Source organism: Choloepus didactylus, chromosome 18 (assembly GCF_015220235.1).
Source record: "Choloepus didactylus isolate mChoDid1 chromosome 18, mChoDid1.pri, whole genome shotgun sequence".
Classification (NCBI taxonomy): Eukaryota; Metazoa; Chordata; class Mammalia; order Pilosa; family Megalonychidae; genus Choloepus; species Choloepus didactylus.
Genome location: NC_051324.1, coordinates 41,342,204 through 41,365,860, shown reverse-complemented (window position 1 = coordinate 41,365,860; position 23,657 = coordinate 41,342,204).

Sequence of the window (23,657 nt, the reverse complement as noted above, 5' to 3'; positions counted from 1 at the left end):
GACAAGAGGCTGTCTCAAAGTTGGTTTATGTTTCACTATACTATACTATGTGGTTCTATTTCTGTGTGTAAAGGCCCACTTATCTAGTAGAAAAAATGACCTGTTTTAATGCCCACCTGCAAAACTAGAAAATCTTTTTCTAATCCTACTAGTATACAGATGTGTGGCCTGGATTTTTCAGACACATGAGCCAATAAATTCTCTTTGGTTCAAACCAATGTGAATTGCATTGGAATTGCAACCTGACTAATGAGCTACCAGATCCTGGACAAGCCTGAACCTAACCTCTTCATTCATCCTCGGAGCTCTTTTGCTGCTGAGTCTCATGTCTTCTTCTTTTCTCATCCCAATCTTCTTGTGAACAATGTCGTACAATAAGGTGAATGTTGAAGCTGTTCACCATTTGTTTATGAAGTCAACCCAAGTGAACATTAAAACTGATTAGTTTCAAATATTTTGAAAATTATTCCTATAAAGATTATTTGCATAAGGGTTGGAATCCTACCCCATTCATCCTTACATGCCCATCCCTAGAAAAATGCTAGGCTTATTAGTTGCATAAATTAACAAAGTTAAAATGAAATAGAGAAATTCACCTGGGGTGGGGTGGGGTGGGATGGTTAGGGGATGGTTAGAGTAGGCTATGTAAAAATGTTGTATGAGAAAATTCTGTTTTTCCAAGAAAGTGCAAAGGCAAGATAGTATCAGTGAAGCTCTGAAATGAGCAAAAGGTACACCAAAGAGTACACAAAGGTTTAATGTCCTGAGGAAGGTAGAATTGCCTGTATTGGTTAAGGTGTGGAAAGAGAAAAGGTCAACTCTCAGAAGTTGTACCTAAAGAATCTGGACATCCTCAAATAATTATAGTAATACAGGCAGCAGGGAAGGCCTAGCACTGCTATATTGCATAGACACCCATGTGAATTGTGTTCCTGGGTTGTGCTACCCAGCAGCCCAGGATGGTCAGTGGGCACATCCAAGGAAGGACCTTGCTGCTGGGGAAGTCACATTTGTGACTAACAACCGTCTCCCAGCCCTTGCTTACTTCTCTCCTTTTGTATTGTCAGCAGATGTTTCAATGTTTCCATTCCACAGCCTGGGGGAGGTGTAGGTCTAATGGAACAGCCTGACCATACCTTAAACCCCATACTGGGGACTCAGTTCCAGCTGCTTATTGGGACGTGAATTCTTAGTGGTAGGGCCCCCTCCCCCTGGGTTATAAAACGTCCCATCCTCGGGCAGCACAGACTTGTGTCTCCTCGTGGCTGGTGAAATGGGGTGTCTGAGCTGCCATCCACCAACCTTAACCTGAGTGAGCACTTGGTCTCCCTGGGAGACCGGCCACGATGGGCTCTCTTCCCCTGCTCTTTTGGTCCTTTGTGCTGTGTGAGTCATGAAGCGGTCGTTTGCTGAAAGTTTCAGTTGTGCCTGAGCCTGTGTTCCTACGATACACCATATAGTTACCCTCTCTCCTCCTGCTCCCTTCGAGAGATAATCCAGCCTCTCTTACATTCTACCCCCTTCATTCCAGACTTATATAGCTGATGAAATTGGGTGGAGTGGTGGGCTGTGAAAAAGCCTGTGAGCAAATGGTTTTAAAATCTGTGTTAGCTAAAATCCTAGTCCATAGATGGTCCTAAGGAGCAGCTTTTCTCTAATCAAACTAAAATTTATTTCAATAGTCTCATTTTCCCAGTGATTTTGATACCTAGTTTCCTTCTTGGCAAAATGGACATAATGATACCTGCTCTATCTCCTTACAGTTGCTATAATAAGACCAATGCCGAAGTGAAGTAGAATTCGTGAAAGTGCTTTGCAAATTTTAACACATTTCATGATTACAAGTTTTATTATTATCCCTCCTTATGCTGGATCTAGAGTTCTGGCAGTTAGTCAAGCACTGATTCTGAATAGTCAGGGCAGGCCAACTATTGCAAATAACAGCCCCAAATTTGCAGTGGCTATCCACAATTTCTCACTCATGTCACCCTCCAACATGGGTCAGCCGTTGATCAATCACCCCAGCTTTTTGCATCTGGTGGCTTCACCCACCTCAAAGTTCACAAAGCCCTTTCTATTCTACCAGCAGATGTGGAAAGAGAGCAAGAATAGTGCATGGCAGATTTTTATGGTAGTTGCACATTGTCTCTGCTTGCATTCTATTAGATCACAGTCACATTGCCACGCCTAATTGCAAAGGGAGCTGGAAATGGCAAGCTAGGTGACCCTCAGCAGTAAGTGGAGAACACACACAATTTGAGCACTAGCTCACAGACTCTCAGTCAAGGCATTAATAAACTGACAAGATTCTTCATCCTATATTACAGAAAGGGATCTTCCCAATGTATATACTCCCACATCACATGGTTTATAGGTCCACTAAACAGCCTAATGAGAGACTCTGTATTCCACTTGAGGACAGAACTTTTGTCACTTTATTCCCACAGTGCTTAAATATAGTGGGACTCAGTATATGCCAACTGAATTGATAGAGCTAAGCATGTACCTGACTCCACTTCATTTAAAGCATTCAAGTGCAAAATTAGTGTTGATTTCATAAACACTTCCCACAAAGTTAAGTTACTGTCAAGAAATGGTAGTCTGGGCATAAAAGTTATTCTGCAACTTATAGCTCTCTCTTTCACTGCCAAATACAGAGCTTAGTACATGATACTCATTATAAATGTGGTGAGTGAGTGAGTGAGTGAGTGAATGAATAATTTAGTGAATTAACAGGCAATAGACCCAGGAGTTTGATAAACTGAATGTGTTATTTGGATAATTCAAGCATATGGAAATCAGTAACTTTAGTTCTCTTTTAACCTCTCATTCTCTTGGCAGAGTTTGGATCCTGACTTACAAGGGTCTAATTGAAGAGGTATAGCCTGGTAGGTGAAAAACTCCAGTTTTAGTCCTTGATTGAACATTAACTTTGTCTTTGAGCAACTCAGTACATCCCAGGTCTAATTCCCTCTCTCTTCTCTGAATCATAGTCCTTATTTGTCACACATTTGGCCCTTACTCACACACTAACTGCAACAGTTCATTGCTTTGCATTAGTGTCATCTTTTGGATTGCTATATAACTGTTCGTCTGGGGAGAGTTTTTCACCTCAAGTTGGTTGTAAACAATCTGAAAGCAAGATCTATGCATTATCTTCTTTGTTATTTCTCAGTGTATAACAGAGCACCATACACAAAGAAGAAATATGACAATTAGTCCTTAGATTCATTAATTAATCCATTCTACATTCAACAGACTCTTTCCTATCTACCATGTGCCTGGTGTGACACTGAGCTAGGTACTTAAGGCACAGTCCTTGCCATTAAAGAGCATATAATCAAGTGAGAGAAGAAAGAATATAAACAAATACCTATTATGCAATATAATAAGTGCTAAAGAAGAATATAAAAAACTAAAGGCATGTAGAAGAGAGATGAATAAAATTAATGAACTGCCCAGTTTAAAAAAATTTCAGCTTTACCACTTATTGGTTGTGTGACTTTGGAAAAACTACTTAACCTTTCTGACCCTGAGTTTTCTCATCTATAAAATTATGATAATAACAGTATCCACCTCATCAGATTCTAATGAGGATTAAATGTGTTAATATGCATATAAAATGTTAAGTTTGTACCTTATCTCAGTAAATACCTAATAAATGTTTGTATTATACTTATTATTAATTATTGTTACTGTTCCTTGTAGAGTACAAGCGATAATACGGTAATTGATATGCCTGTACCATGGAATATTTTAAATGAATATTTAAAAAATAATTTTTAAAAGTGAGATGAATCTAGAAGCATTTTAAAAGACACCGTGTAACTCCGAGTATTATTATTTAGAGAATTATATTCTGTTGTTGTATCCTTGTCAATCAGGTGACTGCATTTTATACTTATCAAAACTCAGTTTGCGCTGACCAAGTACATTACACTCATCTGTCATAGGAATGGATCTGATAGGTCTCATAACCTTATACATTGTCTTCATTCCCCAACTGGGTTGTGTACGTGAAACCTTCCTATACCAAGTTACCAAGAGTTTGACTGCTTTCTTTGGTGTTTCTATATGTAGCAAATTTTCAAAACTGAGACTCAGAGTTGAGTAATTTGTGGTACTGGCAGCCTTTTGACACTTGGTTATCTATTACTTGGTTTTATGGTTTGGGGCTGAAGTTGGAGTAAGGAATTTAGTACTGGGAGGCTTGAGTCAAGAGATACGGGGAAGAATTAGATACCGAGGTGGAATTCTTGGCATCTGTCTCCCTGCTGTTTAGAGGGACTGGTTTCAGATTCCTATAAGGAGAGATCGTAAGTCCAGAAGCCATAAAATGAGGTCTGATAGAGGATATGTGAGACTCCAGGAACAAAAAGTGCTTCTCCTGGACATAGTCATAAACTGAAACTCAGAACTGGAGCAAGGGCCATTTGCATCACCCCAAGCCCATCCCCCAACCCGTGTCCCCCTGCCACAAACCCAGTGTGGCTTGGGTTCCCTGCCCCTGTGGATGACAGTTAACCCAGTAGAGCCATGTTCTAACTGGCGAGTGAGGTGGGAGATACCAGCTGCAAGGACACAGCAGGAGTCTTGACAAGGAAGCAGAGCAGCAGAGCATGAGCAAATGTGTTCCTGAGCACATGTGTGCAAGTGCCCAAACCCTGAGGACTCCCATATATAACTAGGGGAAGCTTTAAAAGGGACCATGATTCTCTAACATGGGAGCTAATGATCCCTGTTTATAGATGAGAAAACTGAAGCTTAGTAGAAGTTGACCATTTTCACTATCTAGTAAGCAGCAGGAGTGGATTTCAAATTCACTTCCTTCTGTCCCAGGACCCATTTGCTCTTCAGTATATCATACTGACAAATGACTTCACTTTGTGGCCTATACCACCATAATGGCTACTTATGGGAAAATGGAATGACATAAAAATGGAACTGTTGACCTTCAATTACCCTAAACGAATTTACTGCAATGTTTACTCTTTCTTCTGTTCTGCAGCATACCATGTGCACACACACACACATACAGACAGATTGCTTTTCTTTTTTTGTGCCAGAGGAAGTTTTAATTAGTTAATATGGTAAAAATGTAGAGGATCATTTCCATGTTTTCCACCCACTTGGCTAAGAGAAAGGCCAAGGAGTGATCATGCTAGGACCACGGTGGTTGGGCTGGTGAAATGACAGAATTTAGATCTTGCATATGTCTCTCCAAATTGGAATCCCTCCATCCCCAAATGGTAGGAAATCTTAATTAAATCCATATTTTCTTAGCACTCTAATCTTTTTTAATGTTGGTATCCTTCACCTTTTGCATCTGGGTAAACCCTCCTCTTTTGGCACAAGAGTGAGAAGTTGGGTTCCAGAAACCATGGTGCTGCTAGGAGACCTGTGTCCTGAAAATGAGTTTTTGACAAATTGTAGAGGCCCTGTCTGCCTTGCACCTAGTCAGCATGTGGCATTTCGTAAAGTGGCTTCATTCCTTCCACCCCCACGCCCAGCCCAGACCACATTGTCCACAGCTCTCCAAGGAAACATCTAGAGCCTGGAACATTGGTATTTCAACGTGCCTTGGAATCATCCAGGATGGTTGCTGCAACTAAAGCATGTTTTAAAATAGAAGGCCTTCAGGATTTGCATCCCCAAACGATCTTTGCTGCTTTGCAGCTGAGAGCAATTTCTCTGCTTTACTCAGCATCATGCTTTTAGGCTGACTATGAGCATTGTGAGTGAAGACTCCTTCCCAATATAGCCCTAAACTGGTGATTATATAAGGTTTATCTATGGTCTTGCAAGGTTAAATATTTCTACACACCCAGGTTTAATCTGGAATTATATCTCCGTTTGACTCAAGAGGTTTTCTGTACTTTTCAGGTTATTGTGGACTCTCCCATATGTACCCAAATTCAGCCAGGTAGGGTTAAAATTTACCCCAACAGTGAATTAGTTTTTCCCTCATCTGGGTTCCCCTGGTATTTCAAATTTACCCTTAATTTTATATTTATTAGTTGTTACCAAAATTGTTTTTGTCTATCTTTCCCATGGGCCTGTAGGTATCTTAAAGATATCTTTTCATCCTCAAAGCCTAATGAAATGCCTAGCAGGTACCCAATATGTATTTTATGGATCGAAATTTTACATGTCCATGACAACAATTTTAATGTCCTTTGGGCACTGGTTGTACCTATAGTTCTTCGTACTCCTTCTCCAGTTATACCTCATGGTCAACCTGCTTTTTACTCCATGATGACACTCCAGACCTGCCACACAGATCTGCCTAAGACCATAAGAGGGTAATTGTTACTTCTACAAAGAGGATCAGAAAGAAATGTTTAGAAAGTTAATGGATATAGTAATGAGATGTCCTTGCTTCTTTATCTGCACTACACCCCATCATTTCCCATGTTTATTTATGCTCAAATTCTCATCTGTACTAATAAGGGAAAGCCATAATACAGATAATTCAGACTAGTGGACGATCTAAATAATCTTCCATGCTTTTAGGGGGAAGTGTCATACAGAAGGAAGAGCCCTGATTTTTGAGACATGGGGTTGAGGTCACACTCCTTGTTATAAGATGACCTTGGATAAGTCACTTAATCCTTCTGAAACCCAGTTTCCTCATCTGCAGTATCTACTTTACTTAGCCATAGGCCTGGTGTCTGGATCATATGAGTTGTCTCTACTCTGAAAATCATAAAACATAATACACATCTACGATCATATGGATATTACATTTGGATTTGGTACTCTGATGGCAGGCAGTAATGCATGAATTGGCATCAAATTAATAGTCCTAAAGGTGATCTTCCAAGTAAATATTAAAGTAAGTTTACAGTTCCCAAGACTAAACCAAATGACAAATGTGGGAGGTAGCCCAGCTCCATACTGGACAGTACGGTTATCTGGCAGGGATTAACAGAGCCATGACTAATCTACTGCTTGGCTGATTCCTTTGCAGATAATCCAGAGTTGACTAACTCACAGCAAGGGCACAAGGCAGCACCTTGCACTTCTGTTACCCATATGGTGGAAGAAAGAAGATTGCTTGTGCCAAATGCAGATACAGTTAAAACTTGGAAAGGTTGCTCCAATATCACATTTGCAGCCATAATTAAATTTGCTAACCAAGAAGAGCTGCCAAGCTTGCCTCTCTGTTTTGGAAGGTGGGACATCTGTTAATATTAGTATGGACATGGAGCATGGGAGAAAGTCACAAAAATTCTACTTCAAAATGAACATTCAGAATAAACTATAGTTTATTTTAAGGTTCTGAATACTAAGCTTTCTAACGTTTGATATGCCTCAGTTTCCTGGTGACCTCAACTAATTGTGTGTGTGTGTGTGTGTGTGTGTGTTTTAACATAAATTACTTTCCCCTGCCATATCTGCCATATCTCATCTACAGATCTAAAGCTTTTAAAGGTTAGAATTTACATGTAACTACAATTTCAACAGGGCAGGTGATTTATGATCAGAAATGAGAAGCTTTAAGGAGGACCCTTGTTACTTTCTATGGAGCTACCACACAACAATGGAATTAGATGTTATTCGATTTAAATACCTAGAGGAGGAATAGTTAAGCAGGAGGACTCTGAATTAATTGGTTGAGCATGCAGTTAAATAATATCATTGTACTTGCATCATATGTTACAGGTAACATGAATTTTCACATTTACTAACTCTTTAAAACCTTACAACAGCTTTGTGTAGCAGGCATTTGCATCCCCATTTTGCAGAGAAGTAAACTGAGATTTTGGAAGGTTAAGTGACAGGCTGACAATCTCACAGCCAGTGTTAGTCAGGCCAAGACTTGAATGCAGCTTTTCTAAATCTTCCTCCACATATATGTACTTAGTCTATAAGCCACATAAATTGGTGTCACTAGAGCCATCCACCCCCAAGAAAGAGCCCAATCACAATTTTTCATCCAATTTTCTCAAGATTACAATGCTGAAGGAGTAAACTAAAATCCACTTGCCTGGCTAAAAGGACACCATGAATTTTACGATGTGAACCAAAACAATGCTCTAAAAATTACATTGACAAATCCTGCATTGGACTATGAAGAAAACCAGAAAACATCTGGGCACTTAAATTTAAAACACTGAAGAGTGCTAAGATCTTTGCCCAAACCTTGGCTAAAGCACTTCATTTGTTTCAGCATCCTTTCCACAACTGGAAGAAGTGATTGATTGCTTTGGATTCTCCCTAAGATCACGTGCAGGCTTAAAAACATCATGATTCCCATGAAGGATATTGAACTGGAATCCCCACCTTGTATTTTCCTGATATATAGGTAGCTCTGGGTTGAATGACTCTAGGATCACCTTTTGCTTTTACCATCATCGTCCCTGTAGTAATTTACCACCAGACTATCTTACAAATCATAGTGAATCTTAAGTGACAATAAACCTAGCCAAGGGGAGCAAACAATTTAGCTCTTCAATTAATTACACGGTAGTAAGATCTAGGAGCAGTAATTTATATAGAAGAATTCTCAGGAAAAAAGGTGGACAGCCAGAACTGAGCAGTTGATATTAAATGGCCGTTTAATTTTATATTAAAGGTGGCTTAAAGGTAAAGTGATAGAAAAGTAAAAATCAAGAGCATCGTGGAGTAGTTTGAAAAGTTGGAATTTTCCAGAAGGCTTAGCCTGGTATTTCTGACCCAAAAGCAGGCTGCTCTAAGAGTTTGTAGCCTATGGAGAGATTCACACACGTAGCTTTGTTTGACCCTCACTGCAACCCTGGGAAGTAAGAAGAGAGGGTATTATTTTCCTCATTTAATAGAAGAAGTGGGGATGGGGGTGGGGGAGCATATTGAGGGTTGTGGCCAAAATCACACAAGTAGGAATCTGTTATATGTTGACAGCTTCCCAGACATGTGTTAAAAGCCACCAATAGCAGAGAATACATACCTTCTCTTCATATGGCTGTGTCAGATGGCCACCAACATTTAGTAATTCAAACAGTCCCCAAGGAAGTCAACCACATGAAACAAATAAACACTGGAGAACCTACACAACAGTAGACATAGTGTTCAGTATTTCTGAGTCTCTTTCAAGTGGTCAGGGTAATTTAATATAGCATTTTGGTCAGGAGCTTAGGTTATTATATGGAATATTGTTCTTTCAAATATATGCAACAAAACAAAACAAAACAAAAGTAATCAAATATATGTGACATGACCAAACTATGGATGGCTAAATGAATCATTTTTCTTCAGGCATTTTCTTCTTTGAGTTTTGTTATTATTAGTACATATGTGTTAGTAATGTGTATAGCACATTACAGTAAGGTGCACTTTAAAAAGACACATTTCTCAAATATCATATGAACTTAACTATTTAATTGAAGTCATGTATTACTTGATCTGCGAAGATCCTAGCTAACACAAAGCCTCAAAACTCTGCTCAGATCTACAAGTATTTTCTGACCTGTTAAGTCTGATTCTGTTGGCTTTCTGTTGTGTGTTACTTTCACAAATTGTATTTAATAATTGTGGTAGCCAGAATTATGAATCCCAATTTAGATACATTCTTAATTTCAATCTGCATTCCTGTGGGTGTGAATCTATTATAAATAGGATCTCTTGAAAATGCTATTTTTAATTAAGGTGTGGCTGAACTGAAAGAGGTTGAGTCTTAATCCAGATTACTGGAGTCCTTTAAAACAGAAAAAATCCAGACATAGTTAGAGAAAGCCATGGGGAAGAGCTGGAAGCCAGAAGTCCACCCAGAAGAGAAAGGAGAGGACATTGCCATGTGATACGAGGCAGGGATACAAGGCAAGGACTCCAAGGATTGCCAGCAGCCAGCACCAGAATGTTACAGACTTTGGAGAGAAAGCATTGCCTTACTGAGGTCTGGATTTTGGACTTCTAGCCTCAAAACTGTGAGTCAGTAGATTACCATGGTTAAGCCAAGCCAACCCGTTGTGTGGTATTTGTAATAGCAGCTCAGTAAAACTAAGACAGTAATTTTCTGTTTACCCCTTTGGACTAAAAGCTCCTCGAGGTCCAGGGCCATGTCTTATTTATCTTTGTTGTCTCAGGTCTTGCCACATAGGAGCACTCAATAAATGAGAATGAACAGATGGTTGAAAGCATGAATTGGGGATGTAGTCTAGGTAACATACCGGGGGAATGTACATTTAACATAATTTACTGCATTATTATTTGGGCTGTTTGGCCAATATTGTAAAATGTCTAAACAAGTCTATACTTTACACGTAAATTAAACACAAACTGGTTTCCCAGGAGACAGAGACTCTCAAAATTAGGGGCTAGACATGACCTCCTGGAACCATCTGCTCCAGCCCATGCCTGTAGGCAAGTGATTATCTAAACATTCCAGATTTTCTATTTCATTAAAGCCTTATTTTTTCTTAAAACAGGAAATGAAAGAGCGGATGAAAATCTCCCTTTTTGGAAATGTTGGTTTCCATCCAAAAGAATTTCTACCCCCATGCTCTGACCCTTCAGAGAACAGACTCTAAGAGTCCCTGGAAAACTGCCACTTACATAAGTGTGTCCCCATTTGTATTTTCTTCTCCTTTCTTCCACTGGCATAATCTCTTGCCCTCTCACACACGATTTCAACTACAGAACAGAATGTCCATTTCACACTGTTCAAAATCCCTGTCTCATTTTTCAGAGCTAAAACAATACAGTGCCCTGCAGCTTTTTAGGCACTCATTCTCTTAAAGGCATTGGTGTGTACCAAGTTCATTGGCTTAGGTTAATAAACTCTCCTAAGTGCTGATATCTTTCAGCCTGTCACTTTAAAAATCCTTCCTTGAGCACCATAGATCACTGCAGAGAGAGAGAGAAGTACACTCACAAAGAGAGACTGCAGGAAAACTCCAGAATGCAAAGACTGCAAATGAAAGGCTCAAAGATGGCCACTGATGAAGATAATTAGGAGCCCAGTTGTAAATAAAATTGCTTTAAGAATGCAAAATGAAGAACCACCATTCAAGAGAGGTTGTTTATGTTCTGGCACCTTCAGGGGTAGTGAACACAATGCACATTAAGAAATACCCAAGTTGTTCATAAGTTCATTTAAAAATTCTTAGATTTCCTACTCAGTACTCATCCTTTCAGCCGAAAAATAAAAAAAAATAAAAAATAAAAAATCAAGGATACAAGTGGCTCTCTCAGTGGTCTTGTTCCTTATTTCATTTTACCCACAGATAAAATAAGGACCAGACTTAATAAGTCCAGTCCTCCTCAAGGACAGCACATTTTCTTCTCTCTTCTTTTAAACCTGATCACATTCTCTTTTTACATAACCTACTTTGCAACCTGCTCACACACTCCCTGGCATTGCCTTTTAATTGCATATGCTTAAATATCTTGTCTCACCCAATGAGATTATAAACTACTTGAGGGTAGGAATAATGCCTTATATTTCTCTTGTCTAATCCACAACAGCTGGCATAGCAAAAAGCACAAAACAGGTGCTCAATATAAATTCTCTGATATGAATAAAATGAGAAACTTGGAGACTGAGAAAGTTTGATTCTGTCAATCCTTTGGACTTAACAGAAATGCTGTCTCAGAGTTTTCTCAACTCATGCATTTTTTATTTTTACAGGTGCCACCTTTTTCTAAGGAAATATGGGGCACTAACAGCCGACCACCGTGTGTTCCTCTAATCAGCAATAATTGCAGTCTTATCCTAATCAGAAACCATTGTGCAGTTAGGATGGGTCCCCTAAATGACAATCATCCCACCATTGTTAAATGGTGAATGCACCATAATATCATCAAAGCAGAAAGCTGCCCCAAAAATGTTCTCTTAGGTAATCACACTGAAAGATTAGGCACCAGCAGGTAATTTGGCCTTATCTTTCTTTAGAAAAACTTAGAAGAGGCTTGAAGTTGAATAAATCACCATGAGCGATTGTAAGAAGAAATCACCCTGGGAAATTTGATATCTTTCTGTCTTCACACATTGGAAAGATCATTTTATAGTCATGATTTTCATATCATACTCTGGGCTCTGTGGTTCTTTTTGAGAGGAGAATATTCCCTTTCCCCCATAAAAAAAATAGTGCACCTGAATTGATTCAGACATAGATTTTCCCAGAAATAAGAAATATTGATACAGGATTAATTAAATTCACCATTTCCTGGAACTTGGTTTCTTTGATTAGATCTCAAGATCAGTTGTGGAGATACAGGTCCTGTCAGGCAAAAGCAGGAATCAGTGTGATAAAAGACATTCTAACAAGAGTGCAAGGCCAAGACCAAATGGTGTTTGGTTGGAGTGTTTTGATGAAATTTACAAACTAACTACTTCAGCTCCTTGAAGAACTGCATTTTTTACTCACTCAATATATATGCTTTAAGCACCTACTATGTGCAAATATCTATGTTAAGAAATGCAGGGCATACAAAGATAAAGTTCCATCCCAAGCTCTCAACAATCTTGTAATCTAGTAGAAAATATCAAATTATACACAAAAAACATCAAGGCACCATAAGAAAATATGTGAAAAAGAAATACCAGTGTGTTTTATACAGTAACATGATGTTATACATACCTACCTCTACCCAAATTGCATAGAGATTATGATTCAGTAATTTTGCCAGATGTCTAAGAATCTGTATATCTTCACAAAGCTCACCCAGATGATTCTTATATTTAGTAAATTTTGGAAGTTTCCAGCTTGAGAAATTGTAGTTTAGTTGGATGATGAGACAATTTACACATGGAGTGATCAGAGAAGGATTAGGAAAGTCATAGTTGATGAGACGGATTTGAGGAATAAATAGATAAATGTAGCAATCCAGGCTAAGGGAATACTCTGAGCAAAAGCATAAAGGCAGGAAATCACAAAGTGTACTCAGTTAAAAGAACACATGAGGGGATAGAGGGAAATCAGTCAAGAAAGGATGGTTGGAGCTAGAATGGTCTTTAATGACAAGGTAATGAGTTTAGACGTTAATCACCAGGGACTAGGAAACAACTGAAAACTTTTCAGCAGCAGAATGGCATAATCAAAGTAGTTCTTTATGAAGAATTATTTAGCAGAATGGAATATACAAGAAGGGCTGGATTAGTGAAAAAATTAGAAACTTGGAACAAGGGGGAGGCTATTTTAATAGCTTAAGTGGAAATGTGATTCCAGACTGGGGTAGTGGCAATGGAAAGGAGAGGCTCTAATGGAGATGCCTTGAAATGAAACAACTTTCACAACTTGGTTGCTAATCGTTTATGGATGGAAAGCGAGAGGTGGTAGTCAGATGACTAGGTGCTCCTAAGCCTGATAGCCATGGAGAAATGGAGGTTATGATTAAAGGGTTTGAAGGATATGACAGTGGAAACATCTGGTATAGTGGTCACAGGCTCAGGGGCCAACAGGGGCCAGGAAGGGAGCATAAATGAGTGAAACAGGCCACGTGTAGGGCAGTCAATAATGGTACAGATCCCACGAACAAGACCACAGAGCTTCTGCTCCAGCTTATTGTGAATAAGACAAGCGTAAGTAATTTTTAAATTTAAAACCTCATGATTTTTAAACATTGACATCTAATTCAGGTATTTAAGAAATACTGCATGGGTCAAGCAAAAAGTCCTCTGCCCTCACTGTTTGTAACCTCTGGTCTAACAGTTAGATGGAAATCCATTACTAGAGCTCTTGGTAGGTTAAATTTAGAAATATGTATTTGAAAATACTCTTTACTGAAGGGAATGGAGGAAGCAGCCAAGGAAGAGAGTGAGCAGGAGAAGAAAAAAGGAAAAAGTCACAATCTTGGGAAGTTAATAATTGCTGGTGGGAGTGTAAATTAATACCATCACTTGGGAAAGTTGATATTTTCCATTAAAACCTAACATACAGGTATACTATTATAACTCAGTGATTCCTCCTAAGTATACATCAAATATAAATGCATACATATGTTCACCAAAGTGGCAAAAATGTTAATAGCAACACTGTTCAAAAACTAGAACTTAAGCAACTGCCTATAAACAGTAGAATGGATAAATTGTGGTATATTAATAGATACTATACAGTAATGAGAAAGAATGAGCTATTGCTACATGCAACAACTTGAATGACTGTGACAAACATAATAGCAAATGAAAGAAGCCAACATAGAAATTCCATCTGTATAAAGTTCATAAAGAGACAATACTATTAAATACAAAACTGATTAAAACCAGTAAAGTGCTTGACTTGGAAGGGAGATAGTGACTGAGGTAGAGCATGAAGGGGCCTTCCAGAACACTGGCAATTGCTGGGTTGTGATTAAAAGTGTGTGTTCATTTTGTGAAATGCATCAAGCTCTACATTTATGATTTGTGTACTTTTCTATTTATGTGATATACTTAAGTGCTTATTTAAAATATGTGTAGAATTGGAGGAAAAGCTGATGTCTGATTTTTAGCTTAGAATATCAGAAAATGCTCTCTAAAGTGATATTTAGCCTGAGATTTGCAGGACTTCATTGTTTTGGCTGAGTCTTACACACTTTAATATTTATTTTGATTTACGACAGAACTAATTAAAATTTCATGATGTTAAAGGGCAGAAGAAACATATTTCTACTCTACAAAGAAGCTTCAGTAAGTTTGGCCTGTGTTCAAATTAAGAAAATCACCTTCCTCAATATTAAATAGGTAAATCACTTGTTTAGAAAAAAGTTCAGAGATCCAAGGGCTGAAACTAAGACAAAATACAGGAACAGGAGACTGATCCAGATTCAGTGGCCAGGAATTGGGAAGAATGGATTTGGGTTGCAAATAAAAGATGTCAGCCTGAAGGGAAGTAAAAAAAAAAATCACTAAATGCTGATTCATTACACAGTGGACATAGCTTAGTGTCTGAAACACAAGGCCACGGTTTCTAAGAGGAGCCATCTCCTAGCATTCAAGTTGTTGGGTATGCAAAAGATTTCATATGAGACTTCGTAATATAGAGTAGACAGGACAAATAAATCTCCCTGACCCCAGGCTAGTTTCCATTGGTTGGTAGTGGTGACATGAAACACAGAGTCAAGAAAGATTCTGAGGACATATGCAGGCTCAGCAGAAAAGACTGCCAAGAACGCTCATCTGTATCTACTATGGGAGTAAAAGGAAGAAATGTAAGGAGACCAACTCATCCCTGTTTGCCTAGGACTTTCTCGGTTTAACACTGAAAGTCCCATGTACCAGGGACCCAGGAAAACCAGGATGGTTGGTCACCCTACCAGGAAATGGTTAGCTGTTTGTCTTCCACAGCCTAGTTCAAAGAGCCTGGTCTTTGGAGAAAAATAAACTGGGTTGGTTATCACTTTTGCACAACCAACTTGTTATATACCTTGGAAAAACGACTTTGTCTCTCAGAATCCCAGGTTTCTTAAGTAAGGAAAATAATATCTGTGTAATGGAATTAGAGTGAGGATTAAAGGAAACAATGTTTATAAATAAAGGATTGCAAATCATATGATAGATCCTCAGTAAAGTTTAATTACTTCACTTTTCTCCCTGGGACAGCAAATTTTGATCAGGGCCACAACTAGCACCCTTAATCAGGCCAATCCCCCATTAACTGAACCAGAGTGTGAAAATGATCCCATCCAAGTCAGTGTTCCTGAAATTGTGTTCTGGAATGTGTTACTAACCCACACCAAAAAGGGCCCCAGGGTCAAATACTTTCCAGACGCTCTAGTTAAACAAATTTAGACAGACTTTTTAATGTAGGGTGCCCCTTAATATGCCAACATCTGATATAACCATCCAAGAAAGAGACATTGTAGATAGCACCTCCCAAATATATTTAACTAGGAAACCATTTCCCCGCATGGAGCATCTCTTAATATTAGTACTCTTCAGAATACATGTCACCAAATGCTCACCCATCCCCACTAAAGGCAAAGCAACTCAAAGCTCATGTCTGAATGCTGAGTCCAAACCATTTTGCTCCTGAAGATAATAGATGGTAGAGAAAAGAACGAGTAATGGTCTGAGAGTTAGAAACCTGTGATCAAACCCACATTTAGGTCCTTAATGAGCTTTGTGATGTCATTCCCTTTCTTACACTACAGAGGAATGAACTAGAAAACCTCTATGCCCTCTCCCAATTCTCTTATTTTTTGATGACTCCCTTGAAGTCAACGCTATTGATATAGCTTGGTACTAAAAAATATTTTCTTATAATCTTCAGCAGGTAACTACAGAATCTTTTCACCATTTTGCTCTTTGCTCCCTTTGTATGATTATTAGTTGTTATTTTTATTTCCTTTTAAAAAGCTTCTCTAACACAATACCTGCATGATTTTTGCACACATAAATTATGCCTGCAGATTTTGTTTCTGACTCCCTTATGTAATTCTAACCCTAAAGAATGCTTTGTTACAATCACTTGGTGCTCCCTGCTCTCTGGAATAGGCTGTCACTCTTCCTTATCTCTTGCCCTGCTTTTTCTAGCTGAGAACATGAGTTTTCGTAAACCACCTCCTCATTCAGATTGCCCGAGCAAGGAAAGAAATCGTGCACCTGCAGAGTCCAGGGGTACCAGTGCCATGCAGATAATGCACTCCTGGGTCTTATTTTTCTGGTAAAATTGCAATGAGGACAACAAACAAATAGCACCATGTGAATCAGTTTTTATGGAAGTAATTGTAATGAGGATGGGAAGAGGTACAATTTAAGCATTTGACACCCAAAGCCCCACTTGGTAAAAATCTAATCTATTTTTCATTAGAGTTTCCTCTCAGAAGATCCCATGGGGCAGTTCAAAAAGCCCTTGCTCCATTTGCAATCAGATTAGTGAGTCTGGCCTCCTGCCATCTCTAAATCTTGTCCTCTGAACAAATCAACATGCAGATGGACACTCAAGTGACATTTTTTTTTTTTTTTTTAGTTTTATCCAGAGAAGAAAATATAATCCATGGTGGTGAAATGTCATTCTAACAGAGCATGCAGAAAAGGTATTTATTGCTTCCACGAAAACTATTGGATGAATTTTTGATAGTGTTTGACTAGCAGACCAACAAATTCCCAAATCATGCCCTATATATTGCCTCTTATCAAGCAACGTTTCCAGAAGAGCTCAGTAAACAAGATAATTATAGCAAATGGTAAATAGAGTACCACTTTGTTTTTAGTTGAGCCTTGCCTAATACTCCTTAAAAAAGGAATGCCAATAATATTGAGTTTTATCACACAGCTTTGATTCAAGGTGTTTGTGGGGTCACCTGCTTCTCATGTGCAGGCCTGGATTCAGCTTTCACTGCCCCCTGGCCCAGAGCAATGACCAGTATTCAGATGAAGAAAGAAAAAGGAAGATTGCCAAACACATTATCAGGCCCTTCTTTGTTTACTAGTTTCAAGGCCTGGAGAAGTTGTGACCAGACTAAGTAATTTGTTCTTATGTGTATGGCCATTAAAAAAAAAAATTGTGATAACATATATACAACATAAAATTTGCCATTTGCACCATTTTTCAGGGGCATTAATTACATTTACAAAGTTGTACTACTATCAAAACTGTCCATTACCAAAATTACCAAAATTTTTCGTCATCCAAAACAGAAACTCTGTCCCCATAAAGTGAAACTCCCCATTTCCCCTCTCCCAAGCCCCTGATAACCTCTAATCTTCATTATGTCTCTGTGAATTTGCTTTTTCTATATATTTGTTATTTATCCTTTTGTGTCTGCCTTATTTTGCTTTGCTGTTGGGAATGCAGAATGGTACAGCTGCTGTGGCAAACACTTCACCGTTCTTCACAAAGCTAAACACAGAATTACCATATGACCCAACCAAATTTACAACTAGTTCTATACCCAAAAAACCTGAAAGCAGGGGACTCAAACAGGTTACTTGTGCATCAGTGTTCATAGTGGTGTTATTCACAATAGCCAAAAGGTAAAAACAATTTAAGTGTCCATAAACAGATGAGTGGATACATGAAAGGTAGTGCATGCATATACAATGGAATATTATTTACACATAAAGAGGAATGAAGTTTGATACATATAACTACATGGATGAACACTGAAATCATTATGCTAAGCATAGCACACAGTTAAATAATAGCGTGCAGTTAAATAATAATATCAATGCATTTGCATCACATGTTACAGGTAACATGAATTTTCACTTTTACTAACTCTTTCAAACCTTACAACAGCCTTATGTAGCAGGCATTTGTATCCCCATTTTGCAGAAAAGTAAACTGAGACTCTGGAAGGTTAAGTGACAGGCTGACAACCTCACAGCCAATGGTAGTCAGGCCAAGACTCAAACCCAGGTTTTCTAAATCCTCCTCCACATATATGTACTTAGTCTATAAGCCACATAAATTAGTATCACTAGAGCCATCCACCCCCAATAAAGAGCTAAATCATACAATTTTTCATACAATTTTCTCAAGATTACAATGCTGAGTTTCAATTTGCATTTCTCTAATGACTATTGATGTTGAACATATTTTCATGTATTTATTGACCATTTGCGTATCTTCTTTGGAGAAATGTCCTTTGCCTATTTAAAAACTGGATTATCTTTGTGTTGTTGAGTTGTACTTCTTGATATATTCTGGATATAAGATTTGCTACTATTTTCTCCCATTCTGTAGGTGATTGCTGTAACTTTATAGAAAGTTTTAAAATTGTAAAGTGTGAATCCTTCAACTTTATTCTTCTTTTTCAAAATTGCTTTGGCTATTCAAACCCTTTGAAATTCCATATGATTTTGAAGATTAGCTTTTCCATTTCTACAAAAAAAAAGATGCTGGCGTTTTTATAGGGATTGTATTGAATCTGTACTTTTAGTATTGACATCTTAACAATATTAGGTCTTCAAATCCATGAACACAGGATGTCTGTCTGCTTATTTAGGTTTTATGTAATTTCTTTCAACAATGTTTTGTGGTTTCCAGTGTACACATCCTTGGTTAAGTTTATTCCTAGATATTGTAAATGGATTTGTTTTCTTGATTTCCATTTTGGACTGTTCACTGCTGATGTATAGAAACACAACTGATTTTTCTGTGTTTATCTTGTAACCTATAACTTTGCTGAATTCATTTATTAGCTCTAGCCGCTTTCTTGTAGATTCTTTGGGTGTGGGGGATTTTTCTATATATAGGATCATGCCATATGCAAAGAAAAACAGTTTTATTTCTTTCTTTCCAATTTCAATGCCTTTTATTTCTTTTCCTTGTCTAATTGCTCTGGCTAGAACTTCCAGTAAAATGTTAAGGAACAGTGGTGAAAGCAGACATCTTTGTCTTGTTCCTGACCTCAGGGGGAATGTGTTCATTCTTTCACAATTGAGTATGATGTAAGCTGTGGGTTTTTCATATATGTTCTTTGTCACGTTGAGGAATGTACACAGCTTTTTACAATGCAGTGACCCTGCTCAGTAGTGAACTTTGTCTAATCAGTGTCTTAGGCTCTAAGTTATGGGTCAGCAAATTATGGACCGCGGGCCAAATCCAGCCTGTCTGCTGGTTTTGAAAATAAAGGTTTTTGGAACACAGTCATGTCCATTCAATTATGTATGCGCTATAGCTACTCCTACTCTAGGACAGCAGAGTTGAATTGTTGCTACAGAGACCATATGACCTCCAAAGAACACCTCATTTTATTGTGCTTCCCTTTATTGTCCTTCACAGATAGTGTTTTTTGTTTGTTTGTTTGTTTGTTACAAATTGAAGATTTGTGGCAACCCTGCAGATGTGAAAATAGCAAGAAAACTAGAATTAGAAGTGGAGCCTGCAGATGCGACTGAATTGCTGCCGTCTCATGATAAAAACTTTAACAGATGAGGAATAGCTTCTTATGGTTAAGCAAAGAAAGTGGTTCCTTGAGATGGAACATACTCCTGGTGAGGACGCTGTGAACATTGTTTAAATGACAGCAAAGGATTTAGAATATCACATAAACATAGTTGATAAAGCAGCAGCAAGGTTTAAAGGATTGACTCCAATTTTGAAAGAAATTCTACTGTGGGTAAAATACTATCCAACAGCATCTCATGCTACAGAGAAATCTTTCATAAAAGGAAGAGTCAGTCGATGTGGCAAACTTCAGTGTTGTCTTATTTTAGGAAATTGCCACAACCACCCAATCTTTAGCAACCATCACCCTGACCAGTCAGCAGCCATCAACGTTGAGGCAAGACCCTCCACCAGCAACGAGATTACAACTCCCTGAGAGCTCATATGATTGTTAGCATTTTTTATCAATAAAGTATATTTTAATTAAGGTATCTACATTGTTTTCTAGACATAATGCTATTGCACACCTAATAGACTACAGCATAGGGTAAACATAACGTTTGTATGCACTGGGAAACCAAAAAAATTCACGTGACTTGCTTTACTGCTATATTGACTTTGTTGTTTTGGTCTAGAACTGAACCTGCAATATCTCCAAGGTATGCCTGTATTTACTTTCAGGGCATTGAGAGTAAAAGTCTGCTGATCCCTGCTCTAAGTAGGTTTACTAATTCTCCCTGTAGCAAAGCAAAGAATGGGTAGTGAAGCAGTCAGAGGAGCAGGGGCATTTCCATTCTACTCTACTTCCCCCCATCTGTTTCTGTTCCCCATTGGGCTCAACAATCAAGCCTATATACAGTAAGGTATGGTTTATCCTTGAGGGCCCTCCATGAAGTCATCGAATACACAGACACAAATCGGTCTTGGTTTACTCTTTCTTTTTCACAAAAATTTTAATGATATGGCAAATTTCTGCACTTCTATAAGCTGTCTGTATATAAGACATTTATCATATTATTTACAAGCGCAAAACCAGAATGTGTATGTCCAATAGGGAAATGGCATAGCCACATGATATAGCATTACATACAGTGTCTTCAAAGATTATATAAGATATTTATTATTAAAATGCCAATTAAAAATGAGATATGAAATTACACAAACAGTATTTTTAAAACTTTTAAAGCAAAGACACATGTTCAGGCATATATACATGAAATGTTAAAGGTAGTTATTGTTATGTAATGTGATTTTTCTTCTCTCCTTTTTTTATTTATTTATTTTTTTAAATTAAATTCAGTTTTATTGAAATACATTCACATACCATACAGTCATCCATGGTGTACAAGCAACTGTTCACAGTACTATCATATACTTATGCATTCATCACCATCTTTCCTTTTTTTAAAAAAAAAACAACTTTCTAAGTGTTTCATAATAAGCCTGGGTTACATTTAGAATATTCAAATGGTTTTAAAGCATTGGCTCAAGGAACTACTTTAAAGGCCCAGACTGGAGTGAAACAAGTATGATGTTCAATTTCTATTCATTGCCACCAAATGAGCTCCTCTTTAATTTGTTTTACATCAAAAGCTTTTGAAAATTTTAATTTTAACGAGGGCTCCAGAGTCAAGAAAATGTTGTAAACCACCATTCTTTGCTATCATCTCTAAACTTCTCTGCACTGGGTGCATGAGTGAACAGGGGTACATTTGTCCCTGGATTCTGCAGATTTGGGTGAAGGACGGTGTTGCGGAGCATGTTAACCTCGCAGCATAGGGCCAGACTGGTAAAGAATTCAGAAACTCTGGTAGCTTAAAAGGGTAGAATGAGATGACAAAAATATCCTTGCTTTGTAGGCATCACAATATGAGGAAATGTGGGAAACAGAGTCGGGAAACTTCACTTTTTGACATTTGAATTCCTTCTTAGGACAAAGGAATGATCACTGCAGTGGACCAGTATATTTGGAAAAATATACTGCTCCAGGAACTCTCAGGCAAGCTTCCCTTTTCTCCTTGTGTGTGTGTGTGTGTGTGTGTGCTAATTCTTACCTATAGTTTTAAATTTTTTTTTTTATTTCTTGCTTTTTAAAATTTCCTTTATGACAAAAGAAAAAATATTTAATAAATAAATAAATAAAACCCTTCAGCAAGCGTATTGCTTTGATAGCAGATTTGCCTCAATGAGCTGTCCGGACTAATCCCCAGAAAAGTCACAGATAATGAAATGCATCCTCTGGGATGACAAGTCAGTGCTGCATAAAACTGAGAAGCAATTTGCCTCCACCATTGCCCTCCCTATGTAAGTGCCGCCTCAGGAACATACCAGCGATGCTGAAATGCCATTTCCCTGCACTGGGTTCACTGGCTGACTTCAGAAAGTGTCAATGTGGCACCCTGGGAAGGAAGGCCCTCCAACTTCATGCAGAAAGCAAATGAGATGTCGAGCCTCAGGCCGGTGCCAACCAGCTTGCCAAGGATCCATCGGACAGTCGTGATGAATCTTACCTCTACGCACACACACACCTTCTCTTAGAGCCTCCTATTACCCCACCCAACTGGTACCAAGCAGTTATTTTATTCTTGCTCTGAGTAGTCAGTACCATATATCAGGATTTCTCCAAGCATGATCAGGGATGTGATAGTGGTCATCTCTATATTCCAGGAAGTTTGCAAGCAGAGCAAGTTCCATAAACAGAGCCCATGTATAGGTTAGTATAGGATTTTGTCCTGACGGACAAACAGTCTTTAGTAGACTCTACTGCCTCAGTTCAGGTCAAACTTAGTATCATGAACCAGCTTCCTCACAAGTCAGCAACACAGAGCAATAGATCATCCAAGGCAGGCAATACCCTCAACTCCAAACAGGTAGGTAGAATTTTGATGCTCTATTTGAGAATAGCAGGGCTGTAGCCAATGGTACCAGTTCAGAGACAGGACCCTGTTTCCTGGGAGGACACCTAAGGTCAAAGGGTAGCCCCTAGTCCTGTGTGTTTAATTGTGAGTATCCTTACAGATAACCAGTTTTTGCCTTAATTCTATGAGCCCAAATGTGTCCTTTTCGTAGACACATATCTATACTTCCCAAGATATCAACATATATACCACATAAAGCTTCTCAGAAGAAGCCCAGAACCTAACAGAGCTATAGACTCTAAGACTTTCACTAATTCACTAACTTACTCTAACATTTGGGCTCCTTTCACAAGTTATCTCATTTCATTTCACAACTCATTAAAGTGGATATTTTATTCCCTGTGTTACAGTTGAGGAAATTGAAGCTTGAAGGGTATTCACAGGATGGAAGAGCTTGGATTTGAACCCAGATCCCTCGAATGCCAAAACCTACTTGTCAGTTGCTCCTTTAAAACTTTTGGAATCTTGTGAACTGGCCACTTGGAGTTTTATCCTTTCAATTGAATATTTACAACAAATTAAAGTTCATAGAGGAAAGCAAGCAGAGAAGCCATATGGGGAAGAAGTCAGTGTGAACTCAAGGAGTCCTACAGCCTCATCAATCAGTCAAAGTAATCCACGGAGCTAGGATAGATCAAAAGGGTTTCTCTCCCTCACCCAGTCTCCTTCTCTTTTCAATCTCAATCAGTGAGATGAAGCTGTATCATCCAATGATGAGCCAGCCATAGTTCATACTATGGACATAAGTAAAATATTATCATAGTGTCTAAATATTTGATGTGTATCAGTTTTTAAATTAGCTTGATTATAAGCATCTAGGATACTGTATTTGACTTCTCTGATACTGTCTTGTCTCCAAAGATTCTTCTTTAAATGTTTTACAAGTTTTTGTTCTGATGGGGATAGAGCTCCTTTAGAAATCAGTTCTGAAATATCCTTTTGCTAAAAAGGTTTGCATTAGAAACTATTTGAAAAATATAGGGTTCTTGCTGAAGTTGCTGAGGGG